Source organism: Drosophila subobscura, chromosome O, assembly GCF_008121235.1.
Source record: "Drosophila subobscura isolate 14011-0131.10 chromosome O, UCBerk_Dsub_1.0, whole genome shotgun sequence".
NCBI lineage: Eukaryota > Metazoa > Arthropoda > Insecta > Diptera > Drosophilidae > Drosophila > Drosophila subobscura.
The window spans coordinates 26,016,573-26,036,680 of NC_048533.1; the positions used below are offsets into that span (position 1 = coordinate 26,016,573).

The window sequence follows — 20,108 nt, forward strand, 5'->3', positions numbered from 1 at the left end:
ACTTAAGCGGATTAGTTAAAGGGCGCTTCTCCCTCTCTATTCGTGCCTCTGTGTGTTTATGTGTGTTTGTGTGTGTGTGTTGCCTAAAAGCAGATTATGTCATTAGAGTTATAGTACATGGAGGGGGGGGCGAGGCAGTGGCAAGAGAGTAACGAGGAGGAGGCAACTGGCGACCAGCTTAAAGTTTGCCAAGGGGCTTTAATGGACAAGTTTGGAAGCGCCACAAAGTTGAAATTAGTGCGGAAACAGTGGCCAAACAGTGGAAACAGCTGCAAGGGCAAAAACCTTGCCATGTCGATGGCAAATAATAAATATGACAATGCCGAACCAAATCTAATAACCGATATATTTGCAGCTTTTATTCGTTTCTTAAACTTTGCCCTACATGTGCATCCCATTAACCTAATGACTCTAACTTGCACTCGTATTTGGCTGTAAAGAAAAAGAGTTATCTTCAAATTTCAATTGTCGAGGTACTCGCTCAAAGGGAATCCCAGCTAAAGCCCATAGTCATAGCCCACTGTACTGTCGTCCGCTTTGATATCTCATGAAAACATCAGAAAACATTTCGCCGACAAAAACACAGAGATAGAGAGAGAGAATGAGTGCCACAACAAGTAGATCTCTGGCAGTGCCACTGCAACTCTGTCGCTGAGACGCATGTGGCTGCTTCTTTGTTGGTTGCTGCTTCTGCTGCTGCTTCAACTGCAAAATAATTAATGTGCATTCGCATAATGAAAACTGCGAATGGGTGAAAAAAAAGACCAGCTCTAAGGGGGGGCTGGGCCATGGTTGACTTTTCACACATTTCACATGGCCAGACCTCAAAGTTTCTGTTGTTTTTGCATATTCTCTGACTTGTAGTTATAGTCATAGGAGCAGTCATAGTAGTTGCACTCACAGCAGTCATAGTTGAGGTTGCAGCCTCTTTTCCATTTGCATTTTCTATGCGTGTGAGTGTGTGTGTGGGGGCTTTTATTAGACGCTGGCTGGCACATTTCACTGGAGCTCCGGCGCTCATTATACTAATGAAATATTATGCCTAATTAATGGAAAGTCGGCTGCCAAGTCGGCGGACTGACATCTGTCATTCATCTGTCTTTAAGTTGGTCACTCTGTCAGCGCGGCTGCTGCTGCTGTGGCAACGGGGGCAGCAACGGAGCATGGCTGCAAGTTGCATCAATTAAAATGCATATTTATGTGAATGACAGCCACTATGAATGTGGAAAAAGATGGAAATGGTTGTCGTTGTCGTTGTCGTCCGCAGTCCCACTCCAGTGCATGTAATTTTAATTGCAGCCGAACGCATGCAACAACAAGTTCATTCAACTTGCCACCAGAGAGAGAGTGCAGACTCTGCCGCGCTACGGGAGGTTTTCCCACCCACCCACAGGAGCAGCAGCTTCCACGCACAGGCGGAAATAACAATTTAATCGTGCATTTTCTTTAAATTTAATGCCCCTCCCGATCGTTAAGCTTTAGCTTTAGTTTTCACATGTTTTTTTTTCATAGATGGGAAAACAATTTTCTCGGCCATAAACATGTTAATTGGTTTTCCGAAAAACTCTTTCAACATTTTTCACCGAGAGTTGAGAAACGTTCAACAAATGCCATAAGTTTCTTCCCCATCCTAAATGCTGAACCGCAAAGGAAGGAAAGGGGACATGGAAAGTCCCCAGAAAATCCTGCAAAACCACACACATGATAAATATGCCATTGATCGATTTTTGAGCAGCATTTCCTGTCCCCTGCCCAGCCACTGATGAAATTTATCGCCTGGGCTTATTTATAGCGTCATATCTTTATGCCCGAGCCCTGTGTGTTTACAGGACATCATCAGCATCAGCATCGGTTAGAGATTCAGCTTCATGCTTCAGCTTCAACTTCATGTTTCAGCATCCAGCGACACCCTCATAATTTCTTTTCGCATCAAATTTATCACAGCAACAGCAGCAGCCGCAGGGGGAGGAGCAGTAGGAGGAGGAAGAGCATCAGCGGGTGGTAGGCGTGACTTTTCCCCATGCTCTACTGGGGGTGTGATGGCTAAAAGAAAAACTTGCCTTGATTTGTGATAAAGTGCGTGTGGCATTTGGCCGACCGACCTTCATTCATCCCTCCCCCCTGCCGTTGCCTATTTATCAGACGCAAACTTTGCTTTCAATTTTCCGGGGGACTTTTACTACTTTCTTTCCTGCTCTTCCTTCTATGCTTCCTGCAAAGCTTTTCTACTCATTCTTCCCTGCTCCTTCTTTTCGGGTGCTTTATTAATAATATTTGTGCAGACTCCAGACTCCCCATACATCCTCCCTAAATCCATATACAGTCGCACATTACTCCTCTCCTCTCCCCACATCATCATAAACTCGATGGAGAAGGCGCCCGCTCCCTACTTGCATTCATTTCTGTTTTTCTGCTTTTCTGACGGGCGTATCAATAACTGAAAATGTCTCAAACAGCATTTTGTCATATTTCAATGAATCCGCACTCCTTCCCTCCCCAGCTCGCTCCTGGCATCCATCTGTATCCCTTGGTTCCATTTTATGTTTGCGGAAGTAACACCCAGGCCAAGGCAAAAGGCAAACAAACTTTTAGCACATACATCTGGCAGAAAGTCAGCAGAGTAATGTCTGGCACAGGTCGCTCTCTCTCTCTCTCCCTTTTGGTCTTTGGTCTGGTTTTCTGGCTAAAACGAAATTATTTATTACCAGTGTTGTTGTTGCTGCTGCTGCCTTGCTGCCTGGCTGGCTGGCTGGCTGGCTGTTTGTGGGGGTGATAAAGGGGACGGAACTGCTGCCTGTGTGCGTAGATTTTGCTGCTGGTAATGATGATGAAAAACGTGAAAGCATCGAAAAGTGCAAATGCCAAAAAAAAGGTGAGAAGGGGGCGCCGCAAATCAGAAGGATTGCCCCAGACAAAGTCGCAGGCCCATGGCTCATGGCCCAGAAACCTGAAACCTGAAACCAGACCCACACTTTAATGATGATTAAATGCGCGTTTGGGTTTTTCAGCATTAGAAGGGTATCACTCTGCTGCTCTCTCAGGCAGTGATTTTCCTCCTTTTTTTAGCTGCTTGATTTGACTATCAAATGGAGCTTATTGGTTCGACCAGGGGCCAGGGACGCTGCTGAATAACTCCTCAAATGAGCTGGAAAATTGAAGCCAAGGGCAAAGCGCTGGCCAAATGAATTGCAGGAATTTCCAGGAATTTCCATGCTAAATAAACTACCAATGAAAACCAACTCCAAGCGAACTCTAGCTGCAAGTGAAAGAGTTCTTTGCATCCCACAAATTTGTTGCACAAATATTTGCTTGAAAGATGCTAAGACTCCTCCTCGCTGTGGAGATTTGCGTGCATTAAATTACTTAATACTGTTCGCGGCCTCGTTTTTCCATCTCTAGCGCTAATTTCTGAGAAATGCTTGAGTTGGGCCATGGCCTCCTCTCCTGCAGAGAGGCGAGAGAGCAATATGCATAGCCACAGTCGGGGCACGAAATGGCATGGACTTGGCCACAATCCGCAGGCGGGCATAAATTTTACACACACACAGAAAATTGCATTATAACATATGGGGATGAATGGACGGTTGGATGGATGTAGATCGTTGGAGAGGGACGGTTCGGTTGGGGCGTGGGCACAGCTCATACCTTGAGGCATTTGCAGCAATTAACACGGTCGACGGCGTGCCTTGGCGCCCACTTCGGAACGCCACAATCAGAGAGGCTGTGGATATGGCTGCGGCTGCTGCCAAGGGGCCTCAGAGTTTCTTATTTTCTCACTTATTTTTGGCACGTAATGAGCTTGGAAATCCATTGGATTGTGTCCAAGACGCAGGCACGGGCACACACTGGCTCTAATTGCATTGACGCTTTTGCCAAAGGAATGACATTGAGAGGTGCATGCCACCTGGAGGCACCTTGGAGGTGGTGCACACCGCTTGGACCTGATTGAGTTGCAGTTAATTATGCCTCGCTGCCTGGCATTTCGATGATTTTAATGATTTGTAGCGCTTTTTGCTCGGGCAAAATTATTTCGCCTACATGTGGCACAGGGATACGTGCCGCTGCCCCGTGTGGCACCCTTTTCACTGACTGCTATGACTGCTGGCTGCTACGACAACACGTCGAGTGCAATGACACACAAGATTTTTGTGCCGTGGTGCTGTATGAGTATTTATTTACAGTTGCCGACACAACGATGACGTTGCATGACGACAGGCCGGTGAGTGTGTGCGTTAATATTTAAGCGGTTGCATGGGAACTTGTTAACACCAACGAGGTAGCAGGCAGCGCGCACACACACGACCGTGCCACAAGAGCAGCCCAGACCAGACCAGAGCGAGACCCAGCCACAGCCACAGCCACAGCCCCAGACAAGCGCCAAGGGAGTGACTGGAAGAAGGGGGCTGGCAGTGCGGTGTGTAGCACGGGGGAGTGGCAGCATCCATGGCCAGGAAGCTGCCGCGACGCTGCCTCGTCGCTGCTCCACAGCTACGTGAGTGATTGTCAAGTGCTTGACGCTGCAGACAAATGAAATTCGCTTAAAGTGCGCGCCCCACAGTCGGCAGGCACGGTCACAGTTGCAGTTGCAAGTTCGCTGCCGTTGCGGGGATACACCATGCACCATGCCCCATGTCTGGTCTCTAGGACAACTTGAATTGCTGTCTGTGCAATGGGGGGCGTGACTGTGACTAAAGGCTAAGGTTGCCAGCAACGAATACCCTCTGCACGATCGATCGAAGGTTGTATGAAAGTGCAGGGGGGAGATCGAAAAGGGTTTGTCTGTGCTGGATGGAAGTTCTTTTTATTTACAGTAAAATAATATTGGAAATTGAAGGTTTCACTTTAAATATGTTTTTCTTTCCCTTTTACAGGGTATCCCAATCGCCTGGCTGCCTGAAGTAAAGCCGAAGGTAACATCATCATTCTTGCACCACAACATTCCGCTCCTCCCCTCTCACGCCCTTACTGTATTCTTTTTCTATAAAAAACGAAAGAAATCTTCTGTTTCTGGTTGCCTTTTGTGCCAGTGAATGAGTAGGGTGAGGCATGCCGCGCCTGGCAGCCTGTGAAACTGTAAAATAGAATCAACTCATTCGTCATGTTGCGGAAAATGCATTTTATTTTGTATTTTTCTATTTGGCCCAGGCACATGCGTGAAAATTACTTTATTTTTAATGACTTCCAGGGACCGAGAACGCCTGCAACTAAATGGGACAGTCGACATTCTCTGTGGCAACTTGGAAATGCAATGCAGCTGGATGTTGCATTTGCATAGCCAGCCAGTGAAAGATACAATGAAATCTCAGAGATGAGATGAGATGAGAGTTGCTGCTGCTGCTGCTGCTGCTGTGGCATGTGGCTTGTGGGTGGGTTGTGGTGGTTGCTTCTGTGCTCTGTGTTCTGTGCATGTCATTAACTTTATGAGTGCTTAAATGCGGCAGCAGAAGCTCTCCCCAACCAACTCAAGGTAACGGAAACTGCAATTGCAGTTATGAGGCCAACCCAGGAGGTAAATTACCTGCGCCCCAGCACGCCGCACACCACACACCACACTTCCTTCTGTGTTGCCCCTGGGGAAACATGACCTTTTCTCCATCTTCCCCTCCATTCGATTTACCTGCTGAAACTGGTGGGAGCTTTAGCAATTCTCCCAAGTGTTTCCACTTGCTGCCCAAAACAATAAACCAGGCCAACAAAAAAAATACATAAATTTGTCCTACGCAACGAAAATAGAGAGAATTCGCGAAGAAATGATGTAGAGCCTGTGGAAGTGCCTCCTGGTGCTCGTACTGGTCCATGCCACACACGTGTTACAAATTTTATATGAGCAAACACGAAAGAGAAAGGTGCCCCACCACGGAGGGAAGAGGAACAGATAAAGAAAAATACCCCCGCCCCTCAGTGGGGTATCAGCTGCTGCTACTGCCACTGGTGTTCTGGTGTTCTGTTGCTTCCGCCTGCTTTTGGGAGAGGCAAACGACTGAAAGGCATTTTTATATATGCGCGCTGCTGTGCCACAGGAAAAATGTCGTAAAAAAGTTTTACGATCAAACATTGCACTTTATGTGCTTTTATGTAAAATTACCGTACAACATTGGCAACATTGTCAGCAGAGCTGTAAAAGCAGCGGCAGAATGCGGCAGAGGATGTATCAGCAATAGAAAAGTCGCAAAGCTGAAGCTACAGCTGGAGGTGCCACCGGGGAGTATCCCCTAAGCCACGGAGGCAATCAGGCAAAGTTCTCCTCATTCATATCCGCATCCATCCATCCTTCGCTCCCGTTTGTGTGGTTGGGGGGATAAATCCAATTTACTTATTTGAGTGACTGTTCCTTTGAGCCTGTCTCTATCTTTTATCAGCTGCCAGCACCTGCTCTGCTTCTGCTCTGCCTTTCTCTTCCTGCAGCTGCAGCTTCGGCTAGGTTGCTCGATTTAAGAGTATCTTAAATTATGGCTTCAATTAGCCAATTAGCTTTAATTGATGTCTTGGCCCCCGGCCAAAAGTCCTCTTTAATGTCATCGTTTTATGGCCAAAGAGCTCACACATCATTTTGCATTAAAAACGCCCTGCATTTATGGCCGAGAACACAATTATTTATGGCACAAACAGACACAGACAGAGTCAGTGAGAAAGAGAGACAGCGCGAAAGGGCTTGTGTCAATAAAATTGATGTCAAGCGAAACAGAAAGAGAAACCCCCTCGGGGCGGAGAGGAGAGGTTAGGCTTCCACCATTAGCACACATTTATGCTGTCAGTGGCCATAAATGTGTTCTTGGCCAAATCAAAAGTGTCAAAAGGCAGAGCCAGAACTCATTTGCACATTAATAAGAAAATTATTTAAATTTTTCATTCTGATGGAAACAACAGCATCAAATCAGCCCAGATATCGTTTATTGTGGCACCAACAGGTTTCGTTTTTTGTCCCCCGATTGACCCATTTCTCTACATTTCTCACCATTTCCTCTCCATTTCTGTAGTTCTCCTGAGAGAATGAGAGAGAGCGAACTTTGAGAAGAGGTGAAGGTGCAGAGGAGAAGTTCAGTGAACCGAAGACAGAGACAAATGTTAAATGCGGGTTCGGGTCACATCTTCAGAATCAATTTGCATAATTAATAAAGTGGAAAGGGGCATGGAGCGACGAATGAATATTCTTTGTGATAATTGCCGCAATTATGGAATCTGATTAGATGGCCTACCTAGAATTTTGATAGGGTTTTCTGTGATTTATCACCAGTCTTTAGATGCTTCTACAGATTTTTAAAGCCTGTCTATCGCCTTTATAGACTGTTTCGTAACACTTTTTTCACAGAGAGCTCCCTCTGAGCGGCTCTGAGCGGCTTTTGGGCAGCTTCCTTTTTGTCATGCAGCATTTTGCCCTTCGTTTTGGCAACTGTTTTTTCGTGTCCATCTTTTTGACAGTAGCTTTTCTATGCACTTTTTTCACTGGATCTTCTTTTGGGCCACCACGTGAGTCGCACAGAAAACCCCAAAGAGTAATCAGGCTTGAGGGATTAGCGCAGTTTTTTAATTGGGGAAACATGTCAACTGTCAGAGATGGCAGGCAGATGTATGCCAGATTCCATAGATGGCACTCGATAAGAGTCGCCTCGGACTGCAACTTTTTGTGGCATTATGTGAAATAAATTAAATCACGCAACCATGCCCTGTGCAGTGGAAAGCGGGAAAAACGATTGGGGCACAAAAACTGTGAGTTAAACACTTCCGACACTCGGTCTTGCTGGCTGCCACAGCGGTTGTTGCCCCACAGCCTGGGCCTCTGGGAGGCCTCTCTTTGGGGAATCGGGTCAGCAGACAATGTCAGCAGCCGTATTTAGGGCCTAAAAAATGTCCATCGTTAACGTATTTAATTGCATTAAACAGGCGGGGGAAAACTAGAGCAAGTGCTAAAGGATTTTGTGGGCAGAGGCAGGGTCGTGGGGCATGGAGCGTAGGGCGTAGGGCGAACAAATATTTACAGACGGCTGGATCCCATTTCGTTTTTGGTTTCGGGCTTTGCTCCTGTTGCGGTTCAACGATTTCCAGCGCTCTCGCTTCAGCCATAATGAGCCCTGGATTGCAGACGTATCTGTATCTCTATCTGTATCTGCTTCGGTATCTGTATCTGTGGGGATTTCGGTTCCTGGTTTTCCAGCAGTAGCTACGGCCTTCTGGCTGCGGCTCTCTTTCTCCTATCGTTTGCGACTCAATTACAATTTGTATGCTGTATGCTGCGGCTGTTTGCGGCACTCAAGTTGTTTGGGCCCTTCCGTGTTGCCAACAGGGCCGTAGCCAGAGCCCGCAAACATCCCTCATCCACTCTCACTCCTCGGCTGCTTCATGCGGCCATGTGTTTGAGTTAAGCGTTCGTTTTGCGGTTTATTTAATACACTTTGCCCCCGTGTGCGGCACAGCACGGAAATGCAAAGTGAAGCCAAATGAAGGCAAATTGATTGACACACTGAATCTGAATACCTGGAAGTCCCAGCCCCTGCTGAAGTGTAATTAATCGCCAGAGTCGGAAGGGCAGACTGCTCTGCTCTGCTCTGCTTTTCGTGTTGTGTGGTTTATGCGTTTTACTTAATTACCTATTTGAAATTTTAATGCCCCTTTGATGTGGCAGTCATCAGAACAAGGGACAGACAGAGAGAGCGAGAGAGAGTGAGAGTCATCATCATAGCAGCACTCCACCGCATTCATACAATTCCGAATCCTCCTGCCATTTCCCAGTGTATCTTTTGATGTGGGCGCTCGTTTCCTGTGTCGCGTGTAGATAAACCTCATTCGAGCTGCTTATAAATCAAAATGCAATTTGTTCTGGGCCAAAAAGGGCAAAAGCTAATAACTAAACAAACTACGGCGGCGTCCACTAAATCAGCCAAGAGACTCATGATAAAAAAAAAACACAGACACACAGACCACAGACTGGGGGACAGCATTCTTTCTGTTCCTTAGACGATGATTATGATGTAGTTGTTGTTCTGCGGATGCTGTTCTAGGTATCTGTTGCCTGTGGCTTGTGGCTTGCTGCCTTTGGATGTAGGTAGAGCGTGTTGCCCATAATTTATTGGCTGACAAAACAAATTCATTATGAAATGATAAGCCCATGAAAATTGTCATGTTTAAGGGAGGAAATGATGATGATGAGGCAACGGCAGCGTCGGCTTTGCCAAAGAAAGAACCCTGCATAGAACATGAGGCACTTGCAACGTGACATGAAAAAGGAGTTGTGGCTCAATACCCAAAGAAATGGAGAGAGAAGGAGGCACACAGGCACAGATATGTGTTTTGCCCAGAATTTTGTATCTAGAATTGTGGCACGTGAGGAATGCTTTTGGATAAGGTATGACCCTCTGACAGATACTCGCAATCCTGTCACGCAAATCAAACTTTTATGTTTCGTTTTTTATGTTTTTATATCTGGAACCTGCAAAACCTTTCAAAGGGTTATTTTTTGATGAATTTTGAAGCAAATTAAACAGAGATTGAAAAGCTAAGATTAATTTTGAATAAATCAGGTAGACACTTTCGCCACACTCTCCAATTCGCTTACTTCCAAGAAATGTATATATAGAATTTCTATGACCAAAAGCCTAACACGCTGCCATCTCCAGTCAGAGCTCCACTCAGGTGAAAGCAATTCCTAGGCTGCTGACGGCGGCAGTAGGCCTGTAAACAGTTACACAGGAGAGTAACCATACACCTTGGCCCTCCAGCTGCCGACAATGTCAATGCCATTTCCATTTACAGACGAGCTCGAGAGAGATGGAGAGGGGGGAGGGGGAGGGGGAGGAAGGCCCATCTCACAAACTCCCGACTCCAGGCAACAGCTCATAAAATGCCGGAATGACATGAAGCTGACAGGTAGTAGATTTTCAGCCTCAGCTTCGCTGATTGCGGTTGCCACAGCTGCTCATCATCAGCAGAAGCTACAACCTCCAAGCAGCAGCAGCAGCTCCGAGCAGCAGCATCTTCAGCAGCACAAAAAGGAGACAGACACGGACGTTGCAGCATTACAAGGCTTTAATAGACAACCGCGCAGCGCAGCGCATCGCATCGCAGCGCAGAGCTGAATAAGATTAATGAAGCCGTTTAAAACGCTTCGGTTGTTTATCATGCGGCATCCCTGAGCTTCTCTCCGGGATTCTCTCTCTCTTTCTCCAGCGGCTGTGGCTAATGTGCCGGGCCATGTTCTCCGCCCCATTCCGCCAGCCATTAGCCAGAGAGATGCCGACAGGGCCGGCAATCGTGGCTTTAAGGCTGAGGCCGTGGCAACAGGCTGATAGCTGGTCATAGCCTTATTAAGTCGCCATAAACCATAAGCTCACGTTTGGAAAACCACGGCCCCGGCCCCTGCCCCAGCCACCGGCTCAGCTCCAGCAGCGCAACGAAACACAAAAATTTATCTAGGGAAAAAAGAAAAGTAACTTTTAATAAAGGTCCAACATCTGAGACTAAGGCACCGACTCCTCGGACACTGGACTATGCCGGCTGATGCTGATAAATGGCTGTGGGCGTGACCCAGCGAGTCTTTGATTAGCCAAAGACATGACCCAAAAAAAACGACAGTAGACAGGAGAGAGGAGAGATGTGGATGTGGCTGGTGGATGCCAGAAGGCCACGACTCCCGAGGTTCAAATGGAAATGACATTACAGTCACTGCAATTAAACTCCTGCCATCAGTGGCCTGTGCCTCTGTCGCCCGCCGCTGCTGATGTTGTATGCCTGATGAGGCGTGCAGCATTTTGATGGGGCGAACACGTAAAAGCTTGACAATATCTTGGCCTTTTCTGTGTATTTTGTTTGTGGTCGCTCCAAAGTAGGCGGCTGGCCTGCCACTCGAGTGCTCGTATATTTTATTGGGTCCTAGAGATCTTTTGTGGAACGATAACAAGTTTTTGATTTGTTCGCCACAACCGAAACGGGTTATGATTGACTGACTGTCGGACAAGCGACATTGGCAGGCGGATAAGCCCCCAACGAACGGACTTCTCAAGAGTGTGCCACAGAGCCAGAGCATACCCTGAGCCAACAGGCAACTGGCAACAGGCAAGAGCCAAGACCAAGACCCAGGCAAAAGCCACAACATAGTTTGTTATAAAATTAATGACCCTCATTTTGTATTCAAGTGTTATCGAAATGATTGCCAGTACACACGTACACGTAGCACATGGATTCGAGCGGAGGCCTATGGATAAAAAATGGGCTTGGTTCTGCTTGGTTTGGGATTGCCCCAACAATAAATATACAAAATATGCAAAATATTTATGTAGGCACATCGAAATCTACATTGAAATTGATTTCTTGGCAGCCAATTAAAATGTTATTATGAGAACGAGCCTCATTAAATGATGATGGCAGGAATGGAAACGTGCATAAAGAAAGGGTTAAGGAAGTGAAAGGGACTTAATGTAATATTCGTACCCCATTTAATGAGTGCATTAGAGATATAAAGTTACTCAAAGATAGAGTTCTAGGAGAAGCTTCTCCCACTTCGCCAGTTCAAGGTCACTGCGAATGAGTGCTTTATTCTAGACCACGTACCACAGGGCGGATGAGCGGATGAGCTGCTCAGAGTAGGACTAACAACCGTTTCGACACCTCATTTCACTGGTTGCAACATGTTGCATGCACTCCTCGCCACTCTTTTCACTCGCGCACCGGCACTTGCCAGGCGTTGCCTCATGTAATTTGCCAAGCAGATAAATATCTCTCCAGAGCCTTATCACGATGTCTTAAACTGCTTGGGCTACATGGATCGTGTGGCAGTGTGGCAGAGTGGCTGCAGCTGTTGATGGGAATAATTTATGTGAAGGTTAGTTGCAAGCTCACACGAAATTGCCTGCCACAGCCACAGCCACACCACCTGAATGGGGGAGTTGCAAGTGGAGGTGGGAGCTGTGCAGCATTTACTTTCACAAGTCAGCACGTGAGGCGGCAGCGGCAATGGCAGCAGCAGCAGCAACGGCACATTGTAGCAACGTTGCCTGACCCCATTTGTGGTCGCAATTTGCTCGGAAAAATCTGAAACTGAGGCAAGCCAAGCATTTCAGGCTTACACTTGCATTCATTAACAACAAATTGTGTGCCCCGAAATTCGCTTTAAATAACATTTTACTGGCCTGCGTTTTCATTATTTTATCAGATTTTTCATCTAACTCGTAGTCCGCTCCGAAGTGCACCGGTATTGCCGGTCAAGTTGGCAATTTGGCAAAAGCGTGAAATGGACAGACCGCAAGAGCCACAGAGCCACAGAGTTATAGAGCTACAACCACAATGGATTTGGACTGGCGATTGGGATTGAGTTTGGGGAGTAGGTGCAATGGAAGCGGCACGCTCGTTGCATGATCATAAATCTACAGGTAGACAATAAATGCAATGATCTACCGCAGAAACTCCCCCCAGCACTGCTGCTGCCGCTGCCACTACTGCGCTGCTGTTAACTTTATTTGTGCCGAGATTTGCACTAGAAATGTCAGCCAGGCACGCCATTCGCTACCGTGTAAGTGGGTTGGCTCCGACCCAAGAGAAACTGTGCCTAATGAGCGGAAGAAGAGCTACGACAAATATAAGACTTACTTTCGAGATGTTTTTCCACATATATTTATCCACATTTGAGGCCTCCTCTCCTGTAATTTCCCCTCTAAAGGATAACAAACCTTCCAAACGCTCTACAGTCAGATATTTTTGTGTTTTTTGTGCCCTATAATTGGCTTGGCTTGGCCTTCATAGGCTGCAGCTAATGGCCGGCTAGGCTGAACAGTAGACTGAGAATAGAGGGTCATAAAATTATACGAGTATTCCGTTTTTATGAGTTCCACAGGAATGTTGCCACTTGGCTTGCTCCTGCTGTGTGAGAGAGGTGAACTCCTCCTAGAGGATATCAAATCAACGATTCGTTCAGTTCTTTCAGACATTTGTGCTTTGTTTTGTTTTGTTTCGTTTTGTTATGGCTGTGCTGTGGTGATTCATGTGCATTGTCCGCTGGACATAATAAAATTTCAAAATTAAATGCAGCAGAATGAATCGAAATGAATTGTGCAAATGTCTGAACGAGTCAGAGTTGGCTCGAATTGTAGTCGGAGTCGGAGTCGCAGTCCATGCCCCTTGGGCAATGTCCAGACTGGGAATGGGAGCCCGCTTTGGGGGGCGTGAGTGATACGAGTATGGTGGCAGGCCATACAACAGGTAGCTGCAGCCACAGCAACAGCCACAGCTAGAGGCAGGAATACCAATGAGGCAGCCGGCCAAAGGCGGGCAGGCCTGATGTTGGAAGTCGCACGTGCTTTATGCTAATTATTTTGCTGGAATCGGGCGTGGGCTTAAAACCGATTCGCACCCCAGGAATCCATGGCCACCGTCCACCATCCAGCGACGGACAGAAAGACATCCATTTCGAATATTTCTTGAAACTTGTTTCGTTGGCTAATTAATCCGTTCACGATTAAAATATATACATTACGATATCTCGCACTCTCGTGTGTGTGTGTGTGTGTTTTATTGCTTGTAAACTTTGCAGGTTACAAGTTCGTGTTACATGTAATTAGCAAAGAGACGGACAGACAGACAGATAGCCGTACAACCACACAACACTGCGTATGCTCAATGTCTTTCTGGGTGCAAATTAACATCAAATGTCAGCTCTCAGACTCTGATTAAAGTCAAACTGTGCAACGAACTGTGGCAGCGAGAAGCAGTGTCAGCTTATGGTTAATCATGTGCCACAGTCTCTCTCTCTCTCTCTCTCTGCAACGGCAGCACATCTTCAAGCGCTGTGGCAGGTCTGTCTCTGTGTCTGTGCCTTGGGTCTTCCATGGAGTTCAAGTTCAATTTTTGTGCGGACTCTTCGCTCGCGTTGCTTTTAATTAAAAGTAATGCCCCGCCATTTAGGCAAAATGTTTCTCCTCTAGTTTTCCCTCTTTTTCGCATTCTCCGCAGCGATAGAGTGTTGTGGTGTTGCGGCTACGACTGGAGGCAGAGGAGGTGGAGCCCAGGACACACCCATCAAGGCATTAGAGGCAAACCATTCTTTCACTGCGGGTCTATCTTTCTCTCTCTCTTGAGGTTATTTATTTGATAGCTTTGGCAGCTAGACCCGGACTGGGGATCGGACTGGGAACACACAACCAGAACCAACCACCAGACTGGAGTCCGTCAGTTTTTGGTCAAATCACAGCGGGCGTCGGTTTCGGGCATTGATTGTTGTTTCGGGAAATACTGAGGGAAACTGCGGTAACCATGCCTGAATTATGCTCGGGGGCAAGTTTAATGCTTCAAATATGCAAAATCATGAGTCTGCGTTGATTTTAAATTGTATCATTAAAATGTAAACCCAGCAGCAGAGGCAGATGAAGGGGCAGCGGCTTCAGCAGCGGGAATGGCAGCATAATGAAAACCGAAGCAAACTCCTATCCTCCCCACTGTGCGGTGTGGTTCATCGAGAATATTTTTGTGTTGTGTGGATTTTTTCCGGCTTGTTCATTACAAATTTTTGATTGAACCCAGACGAAAGTCCCGTGTCAGTCAGTCACCGCCGCCCGCCCGCCGAGTGGCAGATCAATCAATTTTTTCTTTGTTTTGCGTAGCCGTAACCGAAAAATAAACAAATTAAACATTTTCTGGCCATGGTAGCAATTATGTGGCCACAAGAGTACGAGATATTTCGCTTCTTGTTGTTGTTTTTTTGTGTTTGGGGTGGTCATGCTGTTAATTCAATTTATTTTTGGGGATAATTAAAGGGAGAACGTATCGTATCGTATGAGATCGGATCGGATCGATGGTTTTGTGTTTGATTTGTGTTAGATACTCAGACAGGCGGGATATGTTTAATGAATAATTAATTGCCTTTACAGCCGCAGGGCAGGGCAACAAGTTTATGCCATTTATGAAGGTAGTTCTTTCATTTGTCAAAAGTTGCCTCTTTATTTCTATTTATACCCGCGACTATTTGCAGCTCCGTTCAGTTCATCAATTTTTCATGTCGAAGCACTCAATAGACGCATTGAAAATTGGTATTGCAACATTTGTGGTTCCCATTTCCATATGCAAACGACAGTTGTTACAATTTATGGCCCGACTGCATCGCATAACAATTTCCAAATAATTGTTTTGTGTGTATGTTGCCATTTTTGCGCAATGCCATGCAAATGCAAAGCTGTTTTGCAAGCGATTCAAATTACTGATGTTTTGTATCGATGCATTTGACACATTCGAAGCAGCGACGTGCAACGTGCAACATGGATATCCATAAACTCTCTACTATGACGGCTCTCGAGTTGGCCGGAACTGAAATGCAACACGTCTAAAAGCAGCATTCACGCAATCCCCATCGCAATCTCAATTCAAAAACTTGCACAGCTATTAGCAGGCTCTCTCATTGTGGCACTGCTGTTGCATCTACTGGCTACTGGCTACTGCCAAACGTTTCTTTTTTTGTTTTGTTTGTGTTTTTTTTCATGCCGTTAAGTCATTCTTGAGATACTCGATGGCTGATTTTCCACTCAAGTACAAGTATGGATTGCATTGTTGCAGCTATTGCTGCTGCTGCTGCCAATTGATTGCTTGAGTCATAGACCGCAACGGGTTTTGGTTCCACACCGAACCAGCAAGACTCTTGCCTCAAGCCGAAGCTCTTGGTCGCTTAGAAAACTGAGGAACCTTTTTGGGTTGTGGCACAAGTGGCGTGGCATGCATTCAGCATTCGCTCCAGTATGCCTGTCGCCGGAGCAACAGTAACAGCAGCAGCAGTGGCGGCAGTGGCGGCAACGCCAACAAATTGCCACTCCAAAGGTGTTGGAGTCGCTGTCGGCGCTGTTGCCGTCGCCGTCATCATGTTTGTTTGTTTGCCTTTTTTTGGTTATCGCTGACACAACAATGGGGGCCACAAGTAAACCCGGGACCAGGCCAGGGCGAAACATTTGCCAGACGGTTGCAGAGGGACAGAAAGACCGGTAGGGGGAGACGAATATACGTAATATTTGATTTTCTATTGCAAATACATTGGCAATTTGCGCTCCCAGAGTTGATTGAACTGTCAATCGGCCGGCGGACATTGCGATATAGTTTCGTTAATTTCGCGCATGTCTGCATTTATGATGGCAAATCGGGCCATTTGCCTAATTAAAATGCCCCCCAGTACCACAGTTTGCCCCCAGACAATGAAGAGTTAGGTGAAGGGGCAGCCGGAAAGACGGGAAGACTGGAACAGCGACTGGGATTTGCATTATAAATATTTGAAAAGGCCCTGGGCACTGCCAAATTGCTAATGGAATTGTGTAGCAGGGGGAGATAATAGGAATTGAGGGAATATGTGCTTTTGCAGTGGACAGACACACACATACGATACCGCACCTACAGATACGTGTAAGGTAAATGACATTTAATTGGCCTACACTCCGGAATAGGGGCGGAAATTGACCAATTGACATACATTTTTAAAGAGCCATCCGCCCCGGCCAAGTAATTGCAATTCAGGGGAAACCATTTTAATGCCCCAACAATGCGCCGAATCGATCTTCAATACGAGTAGCGCTCCTGCTGCCGCATTTCCCATAGATTATATTAAATATTCAGACTCCTTGGGTTTGCAAATTTATGATTTCTTTTAGGTTCCCACTTCCACGCGCTTCGCACTTGCAATAAAACGCGGAATATCTGAGGGAATGGGAATAGCATCACGTTCTCCCAGCGAACGAAACTATAAAATTACACCAACAGCCAACAGAGCCGACCCCAACGATATCTGAGACGACGGGCAAACAAACAAAATCATAAAATTAAAAAAATGCCGCACTTTTCTTTAGCTGTTGGCTCTGCGAAAAAGATTTTGCAATTTATTTCGTTTGGCTAGCTTTATTTCTGTATGTTTTGTTTGAGTCATGCCGGGCAATTGTCTGAGCGAATCACAAAATACAAAAAAAAGGCAAATAAAAGGAAAACAAAATTGGAGATTGAAAGTTGAAACATACAGTGTCGACCGATTTGATACCTTTGAAGAAACAGCGAAACGAACGAGTTATAAAATACATCTCCAGAGAAAGCACGCAAAGGGACTCAAATTTGTTTCCAATTTAAATAACTCTTTTCGTAGAAACAGACAAGGAGAGAACTCAGTGTCTCCCCTTCAGCCTTGCAAACCTTTTAACAAGCCCATTATACCCCACTCCAAAATAATGAAAACGGGTAAAAGTAGCGCAAAAAAAAAGCGAAGAAGACCGCGAGAGACACGGAGATGGAAAGAAAGAAACTTTTTATTACTCAAAATCTAACGGCAAGACGAAACGAATGGCCGCACTTTGACTCGTAACGGAGTAAGGGGGGAGAGAAAGAGTAGGAAGAGCCACCACAGCGAGAGTGAGAGATGTGGGTTGAGAGAGGGGGAGGCGTACGGGTACGGTCCGTGTCAAGGTTAAGCGTCTGTCGGCACGAGCGTAACCAGAAATGCGGGTCAATCGGAGATTGTAGAACGCTGCCTTCAGCCTCCGAGAGACAGAGACCCCAATCTGGCCATCTCTCCTTTACAGTCGCTGGCAAAAGTATTCGTACAAATGCGTCATCGTAAATCTTGCACAAATGAAATTTTCGTGGCCAACCGCCTAAATGATGGTGCAATTTATATTCATTAGCAAGATCAGTGGGAATATCTTTTCCCGTAGATTCCATGGTGCTTGGACCTTCAACCGTGACTAGACTTTACAGTCTAACTGTTCTGCAATGTTGTAATGATCAGCGGGAGGGAACTCCCATAACAAAAAAATATTTATGGCACTTATTATGCCAAAACCAGTTGTCGTAATTTAAATTTTCTTGGAAAGATCTAAGGCGGAATAAAAGATCAAGCTAATTTTTTGGAATTTAAACGCAAACTTCTTTACCTTTATCAAAGTAAAATCAATTCTCACTCTGTTTAATGTGAGTTGGAAAGAGATGCTTCTGTTTACGCAGAAATAACGGTGTACTTCCTCTTTAATTTGCATGAGTGCAACATATCGTCCTATCTTAGAGAATATTACTTTCCAGGGAGTTCATTTCATCGCAACGTAAATAAGAGTATTCCCCTGTGCTACTTGTGTGTTACTTCTTCTCGTATTTTTTGTTTGGCTAATTTAAATTTATACTGCTCGTAAAATATTTATAAACTTTGAAGTTCGAACTGCTGCCGAATGCTCGTGGGTGGGCGGGCCTCGGGAATAAATCAAATCTGTCTATGAGATAACTGGAAACTTCCACGGAAACAGAACAGATTCCGCCACCATGTCGATGTGTGTCTGCTCAGGTGGTGTTTGTTTTCGATGGCCCACAGATCGCACCCAACCTCCCCATGGGCACTGGAGGCACATCATTAATCATAGAATCTGGAACCCGTTCTGTGGCTCTGCTAATTGATTTTTCAACTGCATTCGAGACACGTTTTGCCTGCTTTTTCCTGCCCAAATTGGAGACGAGTTTACACTTTTAATTTCGCTTCTCTCTCTGCCGTCGAGTTGCCCCAAAGCGAAAGTGCCAGCCACGCGGAGATTTGTTCAAGTGTTCTGGGAATTTTGTTCTCTTTGATGCTGCTGGACACAGACCATTAGAGTGTCCGAATCCAGCAACTAATGAGCATTTGAGTAGCTGAGAAATTATTGATTGGACTTTATCTTTCGTTTCGTGCTGGGGTTTTTGGTATCTGTCTTCGAGAGAGAGTGAGAGAAATGTTTGTGGGTCGTCTCTGAAAGATGGATTACTCTTTGGGCTCTAAAATAGCATTCATTAGCACGGCTAATAGTGGATGCGTGTCTTGTGGCTATTTCAGATCTCATTTTCGGGGTATTTCCTTTGTGCGGCCCTGCCCCTGCCACATAAATAGTCGTACAAGTAGAAAAGTTTTTCATTTTCCATTTGGTATAAAGTCAATGCCGCATAATTTAACAGGAAATCGTTAAGCGAGCAGCAAGCGGCATGCCCCTCCCACACCTGATGTGTGTATGTATGCGGCATAGCAATTTCTGCCACAGACATGTTGGCATTTGAAATGAAAAACGCATCTAGAATTAGAACTGTAAACAACATGTGTTGAAATGCCTAATTGATTGACTTGACTGCGGACTCGTCTCTAGAGTCTAGATACACATACAGATACGCGTACACCTGAAAGATACATCTGGAAACAGGCTTTGGATTGGAAAAATTATGGCATTGGCATTCAAGGCGGCATTTGATGGATTCTTCAGGTCTCTCGCGCGCGGAACGATTGATGAATGGATCATGGGAGTCCATCGTGTGAAACGAGCTGTAGACTTCGATTAGTTTAGTTAGTTGATTATCTGTGGAACTGCCACTGCGACTGCACTACGGAAGAATGCAATTAAGATATTTTTAATGATGCAAAGTTATTAAATCAATTTCGTTCAACCTGCCTGTTCAACAATTTATTACTTAACTGCCTTTTTCTATGGTCATATTTATGACTTTGCATTGGGTTCTGGCTTTTTGTGACTCTCTGGCTAGCTGGCTCTCTGGCTGTCTGGCTCTCTGCCTTTTGCCAATTACGGCCAACAGCATCAGACAATGGCCCGTAAAACATTCTAACACCAATCTTCTATCGGCTTCAATGGCTTTCTGGAACTTGACTCTGGGGGTTTTACTGGCGAGCGATCTATTCCGCAGACTTTTTCTTAGTTGGCTGCCAACTTTCCAATTGGCAATAAAGCATGCGAAACCAATAGCATTACGTCTCTCTCTCTCTCTCTCGATCTCTCTGTTCGCTTTAGCCTTCTCTTGCTGACCACAAAACGTTGATTACCAGACGAAGATACTGGCCAAAAGAGCAGGGAAAAACCGAGAACATTGGCATTTTCACGCGCCCTCTAAAACCGCATCAGCAGCAGCAGCCGCAGCAGCAGAGGCGTTGTAAAATGACCAAAAAAGGTATCGTCATTTTGGCCGAAAACAGACAAAAAACAAGGCTAACAGAACCAGGCCCAGGCCCAGTCCTAGAGAGGCTAACGGTTGTTGTAGAGCTAACGAGATCGCTTGTTTCTGGGCCTGTTTCTGGGCTCTCCACGGATCTAGTGCTGCTGCTGCTGCTGCTGCCACATCTTTCGTGGAACAAAAACCAAGAAAATAAACAA

At 45.9% G+C, this 20,108-nt stretch overlaps 1 protein-coding gene across 6 annotated transcripts in view; it reads right to left on the reverse strand.

Moving 5' to 3' along the window:
* LOC117896064 (band 4.1-like protein 4) overlaps positions 1-20,108 on the reverse strand; it is a 60,563-nt gene that overhangs the window by 34,724 nt on the left and 5,731 nt on the right. The gene's annotated exons all lie outside the window — the stretch shown is intronic.